A 17,780-nucleotide genomic window follows, 5' to 3' on the forward strand; every position below is an offset into this window, starting at 1 on the left:
TTTAAAAATTCCTAAAATTTGCAGTAGAGTTGGATTGCAATGCCTTCAAGGATCTTTACAAAAATTGTAGCAGAAATAGCTGCCTACATCTGGGAACACACACTAATCTTTATTCCATATCTGTATCTCCCAATCCCTTATGCAAAACCTATGGGTTTCTCTGAGAAGGGCAAACTTGGTTTTGGGTTTATTGATGACCTTTATTCCAGCAATAGGTTAGACTCAGATCCACTCAGATGTACACTTTAAATATTAGAACAGATTCTACAAGTTTGTCTCTCCTAGTCAATGGTTTAGTCCCTGACTTGTTGGACTTTTAGGGAAATCTACACAAGGGAGTTCCATAGTCTCCGAGAAATCAAATTCTAGTGACCACAGACACCAGCCCTTGCAATCAGGTGAGCTATGTCCTAAGTCATTTCAGCAACAGTGGAGATTCCTAGAGATGATACTTCTACATCAAATGTCAAAAAAACTTCTAGCAAGACAGAAATTTTTTTCAGGACCCCCCCCCCCCCATCTCTTCTACAGGGTATGAATGTAAGGGTTCTATCTGACATCACCTCAACATTTGGTCAAGTAACAGGATGGGGAAAGGTCCCTAGGTCTTTTAATACTTTCTCAGAAATTTTTGATAACCTGCAGGTTCGACACAAAGGGATTCCAGAGCCCACCTGCAGTCCAGTTGGGTCTGTTTGCCATTCCTGCATTTGCCACGGCTGCCATCTTACCAGGTCTTAGGTGACCCAGCTTTATCATCTTACTGGCTGCTACACTGTAGAAGTAAACGGCTCCTCCACACAGCTGTAAGTATCTCTGCAGTGCTTCATTGCTCTGTGCTCAGTCCTGCGGAGTCCAACACAATTACCAGCTGACAACTGATCTTCCTCCTAAGCTGCTTGAGGTAACTAACCAATAATTCTGTGCCTCCCCATCTCTCTTGCCCGGAGCCCCAGTAGGCATGCTGACCATAACCTCTCCTCTCCTGGATGTTGGGAATCCCTCACTGAGGAATATTGTGTGCTGCTATAATTTTGGAGGACTTTTACTTTAGGTTTGCTATAGGCAGCCATCCTGTACTTGTTGCTTTTATACTGACTGCTGTATCTCCAGCTAGCTCTCCTAAAACCGCTGCTCAGTTCAAAAGTTTCATATCCTGCTAAAGCTGCGGCATGCTAAATTCTGCTATGATGCCTATGTTTATCTTTTGGTCTATCAACATACTCATCATGTGTGGATAACATTTCAGCTATTTGCTACGGCTCCCCCACCTGCACCAATGGCTTGATTTTGCTTTATATACCACCCTATCATCTGCTTGCATTATAAGATGACTACACGCTCTCAAAAAACAAAACCTGAAAGCTCAGAGAGGACTTGGCTGCTTGGTGCACACTACCGAAACTGCTCAGATCACCCTCTCTTTCTGGCTCTGCTGGAGAAGGCTCTCCTCACGGTAGCACTACTTGCTTGCTACCTCTGATCAAGAACCTATAGCTGACATTGGGGCCACTGACCTAGATCCCACTGCAAAAATCTAACAATTGTTTCTACTGAACTCTCTAAGGCGGTTTTTACCAAATAAATCCAGGACCTTGGATCCAGTCTTCGTAGTGTAGGATAGATTGGATAAAGTTGTTGACACTGGAAGAGTATAAAACCCGCCTCGATGACTATACTCAAAAATTTGAGGCCGTTGATCTTAAATTGTAAGACCTGAAGAGTGGATCTAGGAGAATCAACATTCGCTTCAGAGGAGTGCCAGAATCGGTGATTACTCTGCAGGAAACTGTTACAACTCGGTTCCCACAGGCCGACCCCACCTTTTTCTCCATGGGTCATATTTATAGAGGATTTGGTTAACCTTCAAACCCGAACGTACCCAGGTTTATTATTTTCAAGCTGCACTACCCAGAGCTCCATATTCAAATTCTGTTCACAGCCCAAAATCTAGAACCTCTAGCAGGCATGGCCCCATCCGTTCAGCTCTTTGCAGATTTAGCTCCAGCCACCCCAGATAGGCGTGGAACCATTCCCCCAGTCACTCTCACCTTATAGAAGATGCAGATATGCTAGCACTGTTTTTTTTCTTTTGTTATCACATGCTCTCTCAATAAAAAAAAGACTGAAGGACTCCAGGTGGACGATTCAGAACCCACTGGCCCTCTCAGAGACCCTTGTGTGCCTGGCTACCAAAAGCCAAGCAACCGTCAAGTCCTGCTCAACCTCCACCTCCTCCTGATGCCTCTGTGCCTCTTGATAAGTATATGGACACCTGACTTGTTTCATTTACAGATCTTCCACTATGGACACAAATTACTTTTACTGTTATTTCTGTAGTCTGTTTTTTGGCCTTGGCATATTGATACTGATTTAATACCTCTTATGGCCTTAGTTCTACTGTTGAATTTTGTGTAGTCACTGTGGGTGATATTATTCTTATTATTGTCTTACTATCCCAGAGCAGATCTTGGAATTACAAATTGTACCCTCTACGAGCCTGCTGCACTTAGCATTTCCTCAGTATCTATTGGGGGTTGATTGTGATGGTGATCCCCATGTCCCCATACGTTTTGCACATTCCGAGGTCTGTTGTTCCTCCCTGGTGTGTACACTCGAGTTTGTAGTTTAACACTGTTAACATTTTTTTTTCTTCATAGTGCTATCCATTCTTTTTTTTTCTATGTTTATGGTCACTTCAAGCCCCTGCCTTAAACTACCCATCGTTTAGTTCCACCTTGTGTTTCCTCTGTGTGCAAGATTATCTCACATAATGTAAAGAGATTTAATCCCCCTCAGAAATGTCATAAGATATTTATCCAATCTGGGGGCAATGTGGTGGCTCAGTGATTAGCATGAAGCCTTGCAGTACTGGAGTCCTGGGTTCGAATCCCGCCAGGAACATCTGCTAGGAGTTTGTATGTTCTCCCTGTGTTTACGTGTGTTTCCTCCCATTCTACAAAGGCATAATGATAGGAAAAAAATGTACAATGTGATCCCTATATGGGGCTCACAATCTACATTTAAAAAAAAAATAAAAATTATCTGAGAAACTGCAACCTAATATCCTCTGCATTCAGGGATCCCATTTCATCTCCTACTTGTTCCCTTTTTTTCATTCCCACTATACCTTATTAGCAATGCACCCAATCAATCGGTCTTAGTTGGGAATTCTGTTCATCTGCACACTGATACTATGACAATAGATCCTCAAGGGAGGTTTACAATTATTCAGTGTCACCTTTATGGTTAACAATTATGCCTTTTCAACTCCTATGCCTCCAGTGAGTTTCCTGATGGTATTTTTTCATGAGTTGTGTGCCCTGTTGGAACAGTTAGAATTTTCGAAAATAGTCTGGTGCAGAGATTTTAATTTTATTGTTAATGCGACCCTGGAGCGCTCCTCCACCTACGCAGATAATCTGTCTTCTAAGACCAAGGGAGAGATCCATACTACTCTTCAGTTACTTATTGTAGCAGATACTTGACATGACTAATTCAAAAAGCAGAGGTTATACTTACTGTTCTCCAGACTACCACTACAATTGATAAGATCCTACTCTCTACTTTGATGCTTCCTGACCTCTCTTATGCCCATCACATGCCTAGTCAGATCATGACCTGGTCCTGATTTATATTGATTTCCAGACTCCTACTGCTTCCTGCACCCAGTGATGTTTAAATTAGTCCCTATTGACTGATCCTTGCATTAAGCGACGGACCTCTGATGCTCTCACTGAATTTCAGCTTTACCCCTCTCGCTATCTGGCTAAATGTATCAGGGATATCAAACACATAGATATCTATCTACTCTATCCAATAGAGCCAAGCGAGATTTTATAAATTTGCGAACAAACCTGATAAAAGGTTCGCCTCTAAACTAAGGGCACATTAGAAACTAAACTTCATATATCAAATACAGGAGTTGTGTGGAATAATTACCTCTAACTCCAGCTCTATTTGTACACAGTTCCACCAATTTTACAACAACCTATTCCTCCATCCCCGCCACTCAATTGAATGGTGTACTTCCATCCCTTATACACTCCGATGAAGTCGGATTTATTCCAGGTAGACAGATATTGTCAGAAAACTTTGTAATATTATTCACTGAACTAATTCTCACCATGATCTCCCTTCTGGCCTTAGATATTTGAAAAAAAGCTTTTGATAGTTTATCATGGAGCTACTGTACTGAAGTTTTGAGATATATGTGCATAACTGGTCAATTCCAATGGGCCCTTCCAGAACTTTATTGTGACCTACTTGAGGCTCCAGACAGACTCCCTGATGCTGATCAGGATCTGCAATGGCACCAGGTAAAGCTGTCCCTTCCCATAGAAGCCCAAAAGCAATTGCCATTCGATCTCATCCTGATATTGCAGGTGTGCGAATTGGGAGTCATGAATATAAGACTAACCTGTTTGCAAATGATATACTGCTTACTATCACAAAACTGCTGATCTGGCACCCGAACCTGAATACCCTCTCAGGCCTAAAACTTAACACCTCCAAATCGGAAATATTACACTGTAATGTCCCCTCAGCTACCCAAAAATTGATAGCTTTAAATTTCAGTTTTCAGACACAGGATAAATATCTGCCCTACCTTGGAATAAACCTTTGTAGTCCGCTGGATACCTATTTTAAATGAAATTATGCCTTATTGATCCCAAAGCCTTTAAAGGACCTAACTACCTGGCATTGACCCCCCCATGTTGGTAGGATCCACTTGGTTAAAATGGTTATTTTATCTCACATTTTCTACTATTTTCGTATCCTTCCATCCCTATTGACCTCACCCTCTTTAGCCAGCCTACAGAAATAAATCTTTAATTTTATATGGGCACATAAGCAACCACGGATCCGGAGATAGACCATGCATTACCACAAAAGACTGGATGTCCTTTCAGTCCCTAACCTTTCTAAATATTATGTTGCTGCCAGGCTTTCACAACTCTGCACCATCTATAATGAGGCGGACTGCTCACAGTGGGTAGCCTTACAGTAAACCCTGGTGTCCCTGTCCTCATTATAGGCTCTTCTGTGGACCCCACAGTCAACCTCTCACCCAATCACAACAGCTGCTAAAGTAAAACCAGCTATATACTACAACTATGGCGGAGAGTTCATTTTAGTTTTAGGTTACAAAGCCTAATAACTTCACTACTCTCTCTATTTCATAATCCTCTCTTCCCCCTGGCCTAGCTCTCAAGGTGTTCTTTTGGTGAAGTCATGCTAGGTTTAGGTTTCTCAATGTCTTCCTCTGTGTCCAGTGGGTCTCTGCCAAGGACTATTTCACCCGCACACATTCCCCGTTCCCATCAGAGGCCTTCAGGACTACTCAGGTTTTCTACTTACTTTCTCACTCTGACTTAACCCTGAGATCACTCCCACTAGCTTTTAAAGACTTTGTTTATATAAGGTGACTGATAGAGGTTCTCTTTCCTTTTATATACAGTGTGCTAAGTGCCCCGTCCTCTGAACTTAAACTGGACTATATGACAGTTTGGTGACAGGATTTGGAGTCCTTCCTGTCCCCAACTTTGCCTCCATTGTTGTACATTCATTAACAAGGACAGCTGGCAGATCACCCTTATGGAGCCCTCCTTTAAAAATTCTTCATAGACTCTATTTGGTTCCCTCTAGACTACAGGGTTTTTACTATATGGTCTCACCCCTTTGTTTTTTTGGAGATGTAATGCTCTAGCCTTCACATTTGGTGGACCTGCCCTCTAGCCCCATGGTAGGGAACCTTCGGCTCTCCAGCTGCTGTTAAACTACAACTCCCAGCATGCTCCATTCACTTCCATGGGAGTTCCAAGAACAGCAGAGCAAGTATGCATGCTGGGAGTTGTAGTCTTGCAACAGCTGGAGAGCCGTACGTTCCCTACCCCTTCTCTAGCCTGTCGCTTAGGATGGTGCAAAGACTCTTCGGACAATTGATCTCATTAACTGCTCCAGTATTACTACTTGGCCTTAAGTCAACTACTCTCAGATACACACAATACAAATAACTCCAGTATATACTAATGTCAGCAAGAATCCATATCTCTTCCAGATGTCATTGAAAGTGCTGACACAAACATGTTTATTGGGGAAAAAAAAAAAAATCACCGCTACTATTTCAGATAACTATCCACATTTCAACAAGATCTGGTCTCCCTGGGTTAATAGGTTCAATATCCTGGGCCTTTCATATTGTCTCCTGCTTTCTTATAACTGGGATGCCCTAGCCCAACCGTGGGATTGGAATTTTGCCTACACCTTCCCTGCCTTTGCCCTAATTCTTTGGATTTGAAATAAAATTAGGGAAGGCCTTCTTGATTGCCCCTCCTTTGTCTGGGAACGGTTTAGTTAACTTGGCTTCAAAAATTGGCAATCACAATTCCTTGAGTCCTTCCTCGGAAAGAATATGCTACTGTAATGGTCTACTCTTCTACCTGGGGATGAAAATGTTTCACCTCTTGACATGGATGCTGAAAGGAATTACTGCTAGAATTTTATCAAAAGTTTTGGAATACTTTTTTGAGATGTGTAGGTTCCTCAGAACAGCAGATTTCCACATCTTGTGGTTCTTCAAGTCTTAAATTTCTTTCAGGAACATGTGGACAAATTCCATTTCTCTTAAGACCACTTTTCTTATGATCATTACCACAGCAAAAAGTGTAGGAGATTACAGGTTTTATCTTCCGTTCCCCCTACATAGTTATTAGGATGACAATTATTTTCAAGCCTTTCCAACTATGGACATCTCCACTTTTCATCTTTTCTAGCTTGTTCTACCCTCTACTCTTATAGTATGGTGGATGTCAGGTATTTAAATATGGCAGCTGTCATAGCCACTGGGTTTCTGCTGTATTATACAGCAGAGACCTGGCACTAATGCCCACAAAACCTGCCCGGTCAGGCAAAGCTGGCCAAGGGACCAATTTCCCGACAGCTTTTGGCCATTCTGGGGAGGACTGCTGGTACCTGGAACGAGATCCAGGGCCAGTGACCCATTTCCTTGACAATCGAAAGCCTACTGAAAGCTCCTAGGTTTCTCTGGCGTTCATTTCTGACTGGTTTTTAAATAATTTATTTCCGTTCGGGGGGTCCCCAAGTGGACTCCCCGAGTAGAAACCCAAACGCAGATGTGAACTAGGCCTTAGGAACACAAACATTTCATTATTTATTTTAATTATTATATCATTTTAATGTATGGTGCATTGCAACAGATGTTTAGTTATAACATTTAATATGTTACCATATTTTCTGCATATCCAAAGACCACATTCATACTGCCATAGTACATCTGTATTATCAAAATGGGGCTGCTAGTTCAAGTCATTAGACCCGAGTCCAGGATAGGATTTGTGGCTGAAATATGGCCATCTAAATGCATCCAGGTAATGTGTTTTGTGTGGCAGATTTGGTGTAGAAGCTTCTATTCCACAGATCAAAGTAGGATTCTCTTCGCCATATGAGTATGAAGTATTGCAAACCCCATTCAGCTGGATGAAACAGGTACACTGTGTGATCAAAAGTATCCGGACACTTGGCTGAAAATGACTTACAAGTTCGTGGCGCCCTCCATCGGTAATGCTGGAATTCAATATGGTGTTGGCCCACCCTTAGCCTTGATGACAGCTTCCACTCTCGCAGGCATACGTTCAATCAGGTGCTGGAAGGTTTCTTGGGGAATGGCAGCCCATTCTTCACGGAGTGCTGCACTGAGGAGAGGTATCGATGTAGGTCGGTGAGGCCTGGTACAAAGTCGGCGTTCCAAAACATCCCGAAGGTGTTCTACAAGATTCAAGTCAGGACTCTGTGCAGGCTAGTCCATTACAGAGATGTTATTGTCGTGTAACCACTCCGCCACAGGCCATGTAGTATGAACAGGTGCTCGATCGTGTTGAAAGATGCATTCGCCATCCCTGAATTGCTCTTCAACAGTGGGAAGCAAGAAGGTGTTTAAAACATCAATGTAGGCCTGTGCTGTGATAGTGCCACCAAAACAACAAGGGGTGCAAGCCCCCTCCATTACCGATGGAGGGCGCCACGAACTTGTAAGTCATTTTCAGCCAGGTGTCTGGATACTTTTGTTCACATAGAGTATATTTTAACTTCAAGTTTTCTTTGTTAACCCCTTAGTGACCAGCCTGTTTTGGACCTTAATGACCAAGCCACATTTTGGAAATTTGCCCTGTGTGACTTTATCAGTGAATAATTCTGTAACAGTATAGCGCATCCAAGCGATTCTGATATTGTTTTTTCGTGACATGTTGTACTTTACTGAGAAGGTACAATTAGACTGATATAACTTGCGTAAATTTATTAAAAAACTCGCAAATGCGGAAAATTTTTAAAATTTTTCAATGTTTTCCATTTTCAGCTGCGATATCTCACATATGCACAATAATACAGGGCAAAAAAAGTTAGTAGTTATATAGTTCTAAATATTCCTTTTGTGTTTCAAGCATATTTGAAATAATTTTAACATATTTGAGTAATTTAGACAATTTAGAAGTTTATCAAGTTTATAAGCAAAATTTGGAAATTTTGAGTTTGTGATTTTTTCCTGTACCAAGCGATGTTTGCAGACAGGAATAGGTGGCATAATGACAGAAACCCCCATTAAATGACCCAATTTGTAAAACTAGACCCCTTCAGGTATTCTTTGAGGGGTATAGTGAGCATTTTGATCAAACAAATATTGTTTTGCAAGAATTATTACAAATGATGAAAAAAATAAAATTTTCATTTTCTTCAAATATGTGTCATTTTAAAGCCAGTTTTTTTGCACACAACACATCAAAAAGAAGAAACACACCCCAAAATATATCACCCCACTTCTCCCGTGTTAAAAAATGTACACTTTGTGGCCTTCATCCTATGTACACACATACAGCAGGGCCCAAGAGGTAGAGAGGGCCAAATGGATTTCAAAACACAAATTTTGCTTGCAGATATTTTAGGCCCATTGCACATTTCAACAAGATTTGAGTTACCAAAGCAATTGAAACCCCCCATAAATGACCCCATTTTATAAACTAGACCCCTTAAGGTATTCATTGAGGGGTATAGTGAGTACTTTGGCCCCATAAGTTTTGAGAAAATTTGCATCAAACAAAAAAAATTCATATTTTTTTTACACAAAAGTGTCATTTTATAGGCAGTTTTTTTGCACATATCACATGAAAATGAAGAAAAACACCCCAAAATAGATGACCTCATTTCTCCTGTGTTCAAAAATGTACACTTTGTGGCCTAATTCTATGTACGGACGCACGGTAGGGCCCAAAAAGAAGGGAGCACCAACTGGATTTTAAGACACAAATTTTGTTTGCAGATATTTTAGGCCCATTGCGCATTCAAACAAGATTTGAGTTACCAAAACAATTGAAAACCCCAATAAATGACCCCATTTTATAAACTAGATCCCTTGAGGTATTCATTGAGGGATATAGTGAGTATTTTTACCCCATAGATTTTAAAAGAATTTGTGTCAAACAAAAAATTCTCATATTTTTTACACAAGAGTCATTTTAAAGGCAGTTTTTTTTACACAACAACGCATGAAAATGAAGAAAAACACCCCAAAATAGATGGCCCCATTTCTCCCGTGTTCAAAAATGTACACTTTGTAGCCTTAATCCTATGTACGGATGCACGGTAGGCCCCAAAAAGAAGGGAGCACCAACTGGATTTCAGAACACAAATTTTGCTTCCAAATGTTTCAGGCCCATTGCACATTCAAACAAGATTTGCGTTACCAAAATAATTTAAAACCCCAATAAATGACCCTATTTTATAAACTAGACCCCTTAAGGTATTAATTGAGGAGTATAGTGAGTATTTTGACCCTATAGCCGTTTCACAGATTTTACTAACCTTGGGATGTGTAGGTTAAAAATTACTAAAATGTCCCTTTATCCCCAAAGTTTTCATTTTCACAAGGGGTTAAAAGAGAAAAAGCCCCCCACAGTTTGTTACACAATTTCTCCTGAACACGGCAATACCCCATATGTGGCCATAATCTGCTGTATGGGTACATGATGGGGCTCAGAATGGGAAGAGTGCTATTTGGCTTTTGGAGGGCAGATGTTGCTGGAATAGTTTTCAGGTGCCATGTCGCATTTGCTGAGCCCCTAAAGTACCAATACAATGGAAACCCCTCAAAGGTGACCCCATTTTAAAAACTACACCCTTCAAAGAATGTATCAAGGCGTATTATCACTTTGAGCCTAAAAATTCTTCCAAAAAATTAATGTACAAAATGAAAATTGAAATTTTGAAAGAAATATGCCATTTCGGTGCCCAATACGATGCCCCCACTTTGTGTTGTCAGAGACCTGCACTCCTAAAACTATTAAGTGGGCCATCCCGGGTAGAAAAAAGTTATATATGTGGGTGTAAACTGCTGCTTGGGCACACAGCAGGGCTCAGAAGGGAAGGTGCATTGCACTTTTTAGATTTTGGGGTACAGAGTTAGAGGGACCCTCTGGGCGCCATGACATTTTTGCAGAGCCCTGGAGGTGACAGTAAACTGGAATTCCCCAAGAAGTGACCCCATTTTGTAGGGGCAATTTTAGGGTCTTCCCAAATGTGACATGGTGTCCAAAAACGAAGAATCTAAATCTGAACTCCAAAAGCACATATCGCTCCTTCACATCTGCTCCCTGCTGGGTACCCAAATGGCAGTGTATGCCCACATGTATGACACTGGTGTACCCCGGATAACGGACTTAATGCCATATGTGGGTAGAAATGGCTATTTGGGTATAGCCGCGCACAGAAGGGAAGGAGCGCTATTTTGGTTTTTGGCGCACAGTTTGGTTTTTGGACGTCACTTTTGCAAAGCCCCTGAAGTGCCAATAAAGTGGAATCTGCAGACATGTCACCCCATTTTGGACACTACCCCACTGATGGGATTTATCAAGTGGCGTAGCGAGCGTTTTTAACCCTTGAGTGTTGCATTTATTTAGTTTCCAGAAATGAAAGCGTAGCTGATAATGAGAAGTTAAAAATGAAATTTTTCCAGAGATTCGCCATTTCAGTGCCCGGTATATTGTGCCCAACTTATGTCAGCAGAGATACACACTCCAAAAACTGGTAAGTGGGTATCCCGGCACAACAGCTTTCAGAGCGTTCATCTCTGATACAAGTCGGGCACAATATATTACGCACTGAAAGGACGGATTCCTGGAAAAATTGTCATTTTCACCTATCACAATCAGCTTCGCATTCATTTATGGATAATAAGTTATAGCAACACTTGGGGGTTAAAAATGCTCTCTGTACCCCTGGATAAATCCTTCAGGGGTGTAGTTTCCAAAATAAGGTCACATATCAGGGGATTCCACTTTACTGGTGTTTCAGCTCTGCAAAAGTGTCATGGCATCCAAAAACCAAACCATCTGCGCTCCAAAAACCCAATAACCCTTCTTCCCTTCTGTGTCCAGCTGTGCCCTAATATCAGTTTATACCCACATATGACATTACGTCCGTTATCCCGGATACACCAGTGTCATACATGTGGCATAAACTGCAGTTTGGGCGCACAGCAGGGCGCAGAAGGGAAGGAGCACGATGCGGCTTTTGGAGCACAGATTCAGATGTTTGGTATCTGGACGCCATGTCATGTTTGTAGAGCCTGTAAGGTACCAGAAAAGTGGATTCCCCAAAGGAGTGACCCCATTTTGAAAACTGCACCCCTCAAAGAATTTCTCAGGGGGTGTAGTGAGTATTAGTATCCCAGACGTGACTGCACAGCGGATGGCGAAGAGGGAATATGTAAGCGGGGCGGAGGACATTGCAGACACCAAATTGCCTACTATGTCCCAGTAGCTCCTATGATTGGTGGAGTCACTCTGGGGGTCACTTTGGGGGTCACTTCTGGTGTCTTTTCGCTCATAAGCTGTAAATCTGGGGTATCCCCTGATATCCGCTCGCACAGCTTATATATTCCCTTCCTGATGCAGCCAGTCGTGTTCTAATAATTTTGGGATTTTGGGGTTTTTTTGCCTTCACATTGCTAGATGCTATATTTTCTTTATTTTTATGGTGACATGGCCATATAAGGGCTTGCTGTTTGCGGGATGAGATGCATTTTGTAATGACACCATTTTTGGGTGCCTACAACTTATTGAATACATTTTATTAACCCTTTTTTGCTGGATTTAAAAAAGAAAAAATCAATTCTGGCATTGCATTTTACCTTTTTAATTTTGCGCCATGCAGCGTACAGTATAAGTAACATGTGACCTTTATTCTGCGGGTCGGTACGGTTATGGCGATACCTCATTTGTATTATTTTTTTATGTGATACTAATTCTGTAGAATAAAAACACATTTGGGGACATAAATCAGTGATTTTTGCATCGCCATCTTCTGAGAGGCGTAACATTTTTATTTTTCAGTTGACAGTGTTGGTTGGGGGTTTATTTTTTGCAGGACAACCTGCGCTTTTTATTGGTACTGTTGTGGGGTGCATATGACTTTTTGATCACTTTTTATAGCATATTTTGTAAGGTAAGATTCGAAAAATCACTACTTTCGGCGGGTTTTTTCCTTTTTTTTTTTTTTCCGACGTGCACCGTGTACATTAAATGTTGCTTCAGTTTTATTGTACAGATTGTTACGGACGCGGTGATACCAAATATGCATTGTTTTTATTAATTTTTAGGTTTTTTTTTTAATATAATTCATTTTCTATAAAAAAGGGCATTTTTGGGGCTTTATAAATTTATTCACTTTTATTATAAACTTTATTTATTTATTTTTCACTTTTTTTCTCTTACTTTTTCATGTGTCCCTTTAGGACACTTGGATTAGTGATGCTTTGATAAAAGCATCACTAATTCTCTCTTAGACGCTGCGGGACACAGCTGTCAGTGTCTTGCAGCGTCTGGAGGAAGTCAGTCGCAGGGGCTGCCTGCGTCTGACTTCCTCTTACCCCGGGCAGGATCAACCAGGTATTGGGGGTCTTTAGCAGTCTGGGGTCACTGGCCAGACCCCAGACTGCATGTTTTTCATATCGGCACCCCCCGATCTCGCCGCGGGGGGTGCCGATCATACCGGCAGCATCACGGAACCGCTTCAGTTCCGTGATCATGTTTGATCATGGAACTGAAGGGGTTAAAAACCCCCGATCGGAGACCCCTCCGATGGGGGGTAATGGAGCAGGGTCTTAGCTGTCAGGTACAGCTAAGATCCGCTCCATTTACGTCGGCACTGACAGGGAATCCTTCCCTGACTGCCCGACGTAATTTTACTATAGGGCAGTCAGGAAGGACCTGTCAGTGCCGACGTAATTTTACTATGGGCCGGTCGTTAAGGGGTTAAATAACTTCAAGGCACTGTCTTTAAGGACTGGTCAATGCTAAAATATACTGCAGTGAATGTGTATTCCATCTCAGCAGATTGTGGTGCCATATAGTGAATAATCTGATAACACTTCAAGCTGAGCTCATCCTTGGACCCGTCTATAACACTTATCATGCAGCAGTGACATCACTGGCTTGTGAATCACTGTGTATTCCTGCACATTCAACATGACTTATAATATCCAATTATTTGTTTTCAGTATTAATCTCTTATATTCTCCCTAATATTATAACATTTAGGCCAGGGCTCACGGGTCAAAAATGCCACGAGAAAAATCGCAGTGTTTTCCAAAGGCTTGCAAATGTTTTAAGAGAAAACCAGTTTTGGTACAAAAAGTATTCCAAACTGTTACATAGTGGATACCCAAATTAGGTTTTTTCTTTTTTTTTTTAGAAGTTTTAGTCAGTGAGTGTCCGTTCAGAAAGAAAAAAAAAAAAAACTGACTGTGTCCATTTTTGACTAATCCTTGTTTTTGGGGGTTTTTTATTCCCCCTTCTTCATTCTCAGTATGCGCAGCTGGAAAAACGGATTGCAAGATGGACACAAACTGATTGCTATCCGTTAGTAATCTATTTTCCATAGACCTCAATGTTTAAAAAAAAAACAAAAAAAAAACACGGATTGGTTGCTGTTATTCTGGAATCCTTATTTTTAGTATGGAGACAAAGTCCTGCAAGTTCTACTTTTCTCTCTCTGCACAAAAAAGCGGAAACCAGACAGAAATGGCATAAACTAATACATGCCATTTTCTTTTAAAACCAATTGAAATCAATCGGTTTTAACCCGTACAGTTCGCAATCAGTTTTTGAAGTTTTCTAATACTGATTTGGAACTGATTTGCTGAACACCGATGTGAACCTTAGGCTAAAAACCAGTAAAGAATCAGCACCAATTACTAAGAAACTGTTGGTGGTGTGCAGGTCTGTTGGTGACCAGGCAGGTCAGCATACTTAAAGAGGACCTTTCATGTCCTCATGCGTATGCGGATTTATATACAGCTAGAAAGCAGTCAGTGCATTGAATTCAGCGCACTGGTGGCTTTCCTATCATGTGCCCCGGGACAGGAGATATTGGTGCCGTTAATTTTGGCACTGATCTCTCCTCACTGTCAGAAAGGAGTTTCTGACAGTCTTGTGTAATCGCTGGACTGTGAGGAACGATCCCTCACTACAGTACTGTAATGTAGTCTTATACTGTCTCAGGGAGCGTTCCTTACCACCCAGTGATGACACTGAGCTCTTAGGAACGCCAGGTTTTGGCCGATTCCAGAATACCCTGGCCTTAGCTACAGACCTTTCTGCAGGGAGTGGAGCACTTTGCTCCTCCTATGGAACTGGGGGACCTTAATCTCTTCCATGATGTGTTTCAGGCTCCCCCCCTTGAGTCTTTGTGTGCTATTATCTTTGTCTTTTGTCCTGAAAGGTTGACTTCCTGGTGACCTTTACTTTCATCCATGAGGTCTCTGAACTGGCTGCCCTGTTACAGAAGTCTCCCTTTTTGGGTCATCTGCCACCATCTTTTCTTCCCAAGGTGGTTTCTTCCTTTCACATCAAGGGCATCATCTTACCATCTTTCTACCCCAAGCACCCACGTGAGCACTCTCTTCCCTGCCTGGATGTGGTCTGAGCAATCCGAATTTGTCTCTCACTAACTCCTTCCATTGTTCGGACACATTGTTCGTTCTCCCTTAGGCCCCTTGCAAGGGCCTGGACGTTTCCAAGGCCGTCACCTCCAGATGGATTTGGTCTGCTATCAGGGAGCACTATCGGCTCAAGGATTGACCACTGCCTCTCTGTGTGACGGCTCATTCCACAACAGCCATCTGTGCCTTCCGGGCTTCTCGGCTTCAAGCTTCTTCCGCCCAGATCTTCAAGCTGCCACCTGGGCCTCTGTCCACACTTTCACCAAGTTCTACCAGATCTATCATTTCGCTTGTGCCGACACCAGTTTGGGTCATAAAGTTCTGCAGGCAGCTGTGCGTTAGGATGGTTGCATGGCTGTTTAATCCCCGCTCTCTAGAACTGCTTTAGGACTTCCTATGGTACTTCTTCCCCTCCAATGAACTAAGTGAGAAAACTGGATATTTACACTCATCGTAAAATCCTTTTCTTGTTGTATATATTGGCGAACACAAATCCCACCCTTGTTTTCATTTTGTTCCTATCCTGGGCTGTTTTGGTTCATTTTCGGATTTGTTATGTTAGGAATTGCAGTTACCTAATATTTGTTTTGCTATTGGAAATGTACCCTTTAAAGCTGGAGCAACCATCCTTGTGGCTAGAGGACTACAGATTATCACACAAAGTACACAACACTCACTAAAATCAATGTATAGTAATCCATGTAAAGAACCTGTTTGTGGTAGCAACTTACTGCTTAAGACAATTTTGCCACTTACAGTCCTTAATCTTAATCATTTTTAGTTCTAAATATTTTGGTGTTTGCAACAGCCATTTCAGTTTGATATATCTAATAACTGATGGACACAGTAATATTTCAGGATTGAAATGAGGTTTATTGTACTAACAGAAAATGCGCAATATGCATTAAACCAAAATTTGACCGCTGCAAAAATATGGGCACCTCAACAGAAAAGTGACATTAATATTTAGTACATCCTCCTTTTGCAAAGATAACAGCCTCTAGTCACTTCCTGTAGCTTTTAATCAGTTCCTGGATGAAGGTATTTTGGACCATTTCTTTCTACAAAACAATTCAAGTTCAGTTAAGTTTGATGGTCGCCGAACATGGACAGCCCGCTCTCAAATGATCTGAAAACAAAGATTGTTCAACATAGTTGTTCAGGGGAAGGATACAAAACGTTGTCTCAGAGATTTAACCTGTCAGTTTCCACTGTGAGGAACATAGTAAGGAAATGGAAGACCACAGGGACAGTTCTTGATAAGCCCAGAAGTGGCAGGCCAAGAAAAATATCAGAAAGGCAGAGAAGAAGAATGGTGAGAACAGTCAAGGACAATCCACAGACCACCTCCAAAGAGCTGCAGCATCATCTTGCTGCAGATGGTGTCACTGTGCATCGGTCAGCAATACAGCGCACTTTGCACAAGGAGAAGCTGTATGGGAGAGTGATGAGAAAGAAGCCGTTTCTGCACGTACGCCACAAATAGAGTTGCCTGAGGTATACAAAAGCACATTTGGAGAAGCCAACTTCATTTTGGAAACAAAGATTGAGTTGTTTGGTTATAAAAAAAGGCGTTATGCATGGCGTCCAAAAAGAAACAGCATTCCAAGAAAAACACTTGCTACCCACTGTAAAATTTGGTGGAGGTTCCATCATGCTTTGGGGCTGTGTGGCCAATGCCGGCACCGGGAATCTTGTTAAAGTTGAGGGTCGCATGGATTCCACTCAGTATCAGCAGATTCTTGAGAATAATGTTCAAGAATCAGTGACGAAGTTGAAGTTACGCCGGGGATGGATATTTCAGCAAGACAATGATCCAAAACACTGCTCCAAATCAACTCAGGCATTTATGCAGAGGAACAATTACAATGTTCTGGAATGGCCATCCCAGTCCCCAGACCTGAATATCATTGAACATCTGTGGGATGATTTGAAGCGGGCTGTCCATGCTCGGCGACCATCTAACTTAACTGAACTTGAATTGTTTGTCCAAAATACCTTTATCCAGGATCCAGGAACTGATTAAAAGCTACAGGAAGCGACTAGAGGCTGTTATCTTTGCAAAAGGAGGATCTACTAAATATTAATGTCACTTTTCTGTTGAGGTGCCCATACTTCTGCACCGGTCAAATTTTGGTTTAATGCATATTGCACATTTTCTGTTAGTACAATAAACCTCATTTCAATCCTGAAATATTACTGTGTCCATCAGTTATTAGATATATCAAACTGAAATGGCTGTTGCAAATACCAAAATATTTAGAACTAAAAATGATTAAGATTAATAGGGGTGCCCAAACTTTTTCATAGGACTGTATGTTACCTACATATGCATTAAGTGGGTATATTTGAAAAGCTTGCCTATATAGACAGCTCATTTAAAGGGAGTCTGCCACCCACAAAATCACTTCTAAACCACTTACATGTTATGCAGGGGTGGTCAGTGGCATAATGAGCCTATCTTTTCTATCAAAGTGCAATGTTGCTGCAGGAAAAAAAAAAAAAAAAAGTGTCACTTTTCCCCTACTAAAACTATAGGGAAAACACTTGCAACTCTGCAGCTAAAATTAACATGCGTGCACACATGCCCAAAAGGTATACTCTTTTTTGACGGTACTGTAAAACACAGTATTTTTTCTGCTGTATAGGTCCTTAGTTTATAGTGACATCTTGATCTTGCTCAGGGAAGAGTCATGAGCAGGGATGGCCATATGCCCCACTTGTCTAGCAGGTACTTGCACACAGTAGTCTTAAACACATTGTAGAA

The sequence above is a fragment of the Leptodactylus fuscus genome, chromosome 7, assembly GCF_031893055.1.
Source record: "Leptodactylus fuscus isolate aLepFus1 chromosome 7, aLepFus1.hap2, whole genome shotgun sequence".
In the NCBI taxonomy this organism is placed as follows: domain Eukaryota; kingdom Metazoa; phylum Chordata; class Amphibia; order Anura; family Leptodactylidae; genus Leptodactylus; species Leptodactylus fuscus.